Source organism: Lepidothrix coronata, unplaced genomic scaffold (assembly GCF_001604755.1).
Source record: "Lepidothrix coronata isolate B3197 unplaced genomic scaffold, Lepidothrix_coronata-1.0 Scaffold160, whole genome shotgun sequence".
Taxonomy (NCBI): Eukaryota; Metazoa; Chordata; class Aves; order Passeriformes; family Pipridae; genus Lepidothrix; species Lepidothrix coronata.
This window is the reverse complement of record NW_016690340.1, coordinates 22,227-27,720: the sequence shown is the minus strand read 5'-3', so window position 1 is coordinate 27,720 and position 5,494 is coordinate 22,227.

The window sequence follows — 5,494 nt, the reverse complement described above, 5'->3', positions numbered from 1 at the left end:
GATCTGTCCAGGAGGTGAGTGTCAATGCCAAGGGGGACACGTCAAACTTCAGCTCTTAGTGACATCCACCTTCTGGGGACACTAAGCCAATTTACCTAATTCCAAGAAAATTTCAGTAATAAAACTAAAGGTGGCTAGCTGAGCAGAGGCTGGGGAAGGATTAAAGGCATTTGCATTAATAAATAGAGATGTTATCATGGAGAATTAATGTTCTTTGATATGGATCTTGGCAGCATTAGAAGATGCTAGGTACAGTGCCTCATTATCTCTCAGAGGTTAAGGGGTCAGCCTGGGACATGGGGAAGTGATTTATGCAGTATCTTTGTCAGAGAGATGAGAATATGTATGAAATAATAAGACTTGCAGAGACCATTAGTAAAAATCTCCCTGGATCCCAAGGTCTCACATGGCACTGGATTCCCTATCTCTGTGCATCATTCAAACATTTTCCTTCTCAGCTGTCTCTCCTCTCTCTCTTACCCTTTTTATATCTTAAATTAGAGTTGCTCCTTTCCCTTCCAGTCTCTGATAGGCAAACATTGTTTTAAATGGGTGGCTAATCCAGAAGACAGGGCAGAATTTCTTAATTTTCAATTTCTCCCTTCCCCTCACTCCTTGGTGAGTTTGGAGGTGACATTTAAATGAAAAGGCCACGTGACGAGGTGAGTGTTGGGTGGCTCAGGTATTAATTAAACCATCAAGGACAAATGAATGGAGGTGTGGATCTCTCCTGAGTGTGTGGGAACCGAGAATGGTGGAGGTGCACATTTCAGGGAATGTTCAAACCTGCCACCCCCTGGATCTTGCAGCAGAGTAACCCATGGCCAGTGCTGGGGGTGTTGGAGAGCTCCCCTCTGCAAACACCACCGTGGCCACACGTCTGGGGGTCCACATTTTGTGTCACCCGAAGGATTTGCTGATAGAGGGAAGGAAAGACCCCAAGCAATGTTCATTATCTCACAGGGGAGATGATATCAGCCATTCCCTAATCCTGTAGAGCACAGTATAATCCAGCTAATGCACTATCATGTTCCATACTTTCTGATGGTTAGAGAGGGAATCCTTCCAGGCCCAGGCACACAGGTAACTCCTGACATCTCCTCAAGCTGAGCATCCCAGGCTGCCAAGCAGGGAATTCTTTGGCAGATGCTGCTCCCCTGCACAACTTAACAGTGTCTTCAACCCCTTGTTAGAAGGGATTTCCTGATTGCCTTTGTTGTTTCTCTGAAGATCTCATTCAGGAGCATTTCAGAGACTCCTGATCCATCCCTTGTCTGTGATGGGAGAAGTCACAGGATAAGCAGTGAAGTTACTGGTGAGTTGTTGGTACAGGATAGACCAAAGAAGAACGAGGAGGATGGGACTGCATTTAAGAAAACATTGCACATGAACATTTTTGGCAGTAAATTCACCTTGGGAATTATTGGGAAGGGGCTCAAACTGACCTCCACATCGAAAACAGCTTTTGGCCAGAGTGAGAAAAATCTAATGATTTTAATTCCTATGTTACAGGAAAAAAAATAATAAAACATGAACTTTAAAACTTGTTTCTCAAGGAAAATGAAACCTATTTGAGAGCATCATCTGGCCATTTGCTTCTCCTGATTATCCTTTGAAAAAGTCCCACTTAAAAAAAAATGACAGGAAGATGGGGTCCTAAAAGCTATTGATTTTTTTTTTACACATTTTCTAAAAAGAAACAAGGGAGAAGAAGAGAGAGATCTAAATAAATGAGGCAATCTATTGATGGAGAGGCTGAGACTCAGCTCAGAGCAAGAGAAGCCACAGGAAAGAGAGGAACAAACCAGTTGTCATCACTTCCACTGCTGTGGGAGCACTTGTGTGACACAGGTTTCCCTGAAGTGCTCAGAGCTAAGGATGCCCATTAAGGAAACATTCAAATAATTTCCACTTCTGGACTCAAGAGACACAAGAGCAGCACAGGCCCATCACAGTCTTTCCTCCTCTGTGTTGCAGCAAGAAGCCACGACGGACTTCAAGCACCACCAGCGGGAATTAAGCATTTAATTCTCATTTATATTCCAAGGGAACTGGGGCCTGGATTGCACCAGCTGCTTTGAAGCCTTCTCATCTTCCCTCCTCTCACCTCTACAGCATGAGATTGTCAATACCTTTTCCTATCCAGAATCAGGATAACAGGTAAAGTTAAAAATAAGTTGTAGTGTGAGGGAAATGGGCGGAAGGATCTGGATGAACTCTGACAAAATGCTCTCTTTACACCTTTTCATATTTTGTTCTATTTTCCCACTCCACTTCCCCCCTACATTTCAGGAGAAATGTAATGCTTTTGAATGAAAACACCTGAACTTTTCATTTTTAAAAATACCAGCTCTGTGATCCCATCCCATTCAGTGGCATTTGCTTATCAAAAGGTGATATTGAAAAGGTGCTGTCCAGCCTTGTAAAAGTTATCATTTCTGTTAGAGACTATATTTGGGTCTGTCTTGAGCCTTATTTATGGACTCCTTGATTTTTCAAAACTGAATGCTGTCAAATTGAGGGTTTTTTTTTTTACAGTCAGTGAAGAAAAAGATCATAAAGGAAAATAAGAACGGAGGGTATTATAAAGTGAGAAGAGCAAAAGCAAAACATGGGGCTGCTTGGGAGGCAGGACAAAATACAGCAGAAGATTTTGTTTGAATATAATGAATGTTTCCAACTCATTTGGGCCCAACCCATTTCTCATGCATGTGGGGGCTGCTTTGGTCTGTGTGCCAGTCTGGTTCATAGGAGATGGCTAATAGTTCATAGGAAATAAGTAATACAGAGCTAGAGGGAAGGAAATCAAACTCTTTGTACCTGTTTTCAAGCATAACTTTGTGCAGGAATGTGCTCAAGATCAATAAAAACGTGTGTAATGAGCAACCTCCAGTGCCTGAGCCAGAGGAAGAACTGTGTTACCCCAAAAGAGAGGATATTGGATGAGTTTTGTTCCTTGTACTGAGGGTGAAGGGGGTTTCCCCAGCTGGTTTATACCAGTATAGCCCACCTCCAAACTGGTTTGCTGTGATGGAGCACAGCCTTCCATGGTGGGGGTAACACCACCTTGGCTTTTTGCTTCTTGTCTGCAGAGCTTTGAGAAGGCAAACAGGCCCGACAAGGAACTGCAAGCCTGTTTTCAGACATCCTTTGAACACTTGGGATCTTTTAGGAGTTAAGAACTTCTCCCTTTAACATCCAGGGCTTTTTTGTCTGCTCTGTTTATGTGTGATGAGCTTGTGCCAAGGACCCAATTGCAATTTGCTTATCTTCCTCCACCCCTAATCAGGGACACCTGGAAACAATAAAGAGTTGTTTGTTTGGTTCCTCCTTCTCCCCTTTATTTTCTTGTGTATTTGATGTCGTGAAAGCAGGGCTGTTAGAGATCCATTAAGCAGTGTTTGTAAGGGAAGGGAAGTGTTCTATCTGGCTTGAGGCAGATAAGGCACATAAATCAAACTCCCCCAACATCTAAACATTTCTGTAAATAGCTGAGGAGGAGACGAACATGGAGTCACTTTTACTACGTGCTTCATGCTCCATCTTGGCACCACTGGAAGCCAGGAGAGCTTGAGAACTGAGATCAGAAGCTTCAGACAAGACTGATGAGCAGTTTTCCAGGCTGGAAACAGGTATTTACAATGAGGTAATTAATTTGTTTGCTGCTGTGTTGTTTATGCAAGGAGCATCCACCCAACCGGTGAGGCCATTCTGCAGTAATGATCCTTTTGGGAATTGCCTCCTCGGGGTTTAGGAAAGGCTCATGAGTACTAAGTGCCTCAATCATGGGGCTGCAGATAGCACAGCCCTGTCTTTGCTCAGAAAGATGTATGGAGAGCCTTTTCCACAGTCCCAGCAGTTCTCATCTCAGACATGAGTCTTTCCTGCAGGAGATACCGGCTGTCAGGGAAAGAGATGGAGCTGAAGAGGGATACACAGCCTAGGAAAGTGTGCTGAGGGGTCTGCCCCGTTCCTCCAGCTTCCCTGGTGCCTCCTCCTGGCTTGGTGCTTCCTCCAGCCCATCTTGAGACCGTGAGGCCACAGCAGGGTCCTTCAGACACTGCAGGTGTGACAGGTCACTGCAGCCGAGGGGCAGAGTCTCCTGCTCTGAGTAATCTTCTACTTTGTGTTTGTGTAGGAAACCACTTGGATCATAAGCATCCCTGTGGGATGTCCATACCATTTTCTCACTTTCACATATTCCAGACTTTTCTCCCAAGAGATATTCCAGAACTTTTATTAATAATGCAGCTCGTAAGGGAAGAGACACGTCGAGTCTTTTTTTAGACCTGTTCCATCCTGGATCCCTTGGCTTAAATGATAATCTTTCCTTTCAGCAAGCTTAATATGGATTGGAAAGACTCTCAGAGGGAAAATGTATAAATTAAACTCTCCTGGAATGATCAGGAATGAGAATATTTATTCTCACTCTTGTCCCAACATCACAAAAAGCCAGGTCAAAAAATTATTCCCTCCTTCTGAAAGAATGGAAGGAATGTGGGCAATAGCCCTTGACAGACAGCACCTTCATGGCTTGAGGTCAGAACTGAGTCCCCAGGTAGATAAATCAGTCCCCTGCCAAAGGATAAATAGATCCTGCTTTTAATCTATAGAAGGGGGTTGTATGTAGTTAACAGGTCAAAGCCTCTCACTGAGAACTCAACAAATCTCTTTTTGGTCTCCTGGTGGAATTGTTAAAGGAACATATTGCTCTTGGGTGGGAGTGGGGTTTAACCCCTGCTTAATTAAAGACTCCACACCTAATCCTTATGGAAGGACAAAAAAGCTGGAGAGGAATAGGCCAGAGCAGAATGAAGCCAGACTCACAGGAGTCCTGTGTTTTTCCCAGGTCCCACTCCGTGGCATTGAGGATTATGGTTTTGGACATCCACCTACAAGTTCTTCCGTGTTTCCCTCTTTAAATACAGTCCTTAGTGGTTTCCTGTGGCTCTCATCTGATCCCCCTGAGTGAAAGGCAGAAGCCAAGTCATGGGAGACTCCCTCTTGCCAACTGCTCTGTTTATTAATACGTAGAAAAAGATTCTGGAGGGAATTGGAATGATTTTAAAAAAAAAAATATTTCGGCAAAAGAAGAAAGAGCTTGAAAAGCCAAGAGGGTTCATTAATCCCTTCCCAAAGACAGTTTAATACCCATTAGGAGGGAGACACAGGGTGTATTTCCCTTCATGGACACACAGACTTGGCTGTGGAGTTAGAGATGCCAACTTACTCTTTCAGGGGCTGACACCGAACTCAGGAGTCCATTCCCCTTTGGGGCGCAATTTCTTAATATATTAAAAACAAAAGACACATAATGTTAAAGATGACTTTAAAAATGTTACTAATAACTCCCTGGGGCCAAGAGATGTAGAAGCACTCAGCTAGTTCTGACTTTGAGCCAGAACTACCAGGGTTTTTCACTTTAATATCTCTGCTCTCTGTGGCTGTGATGTGCTGCCTCTACTTGAACAAGAGATTTTGACAATTTTGCCCT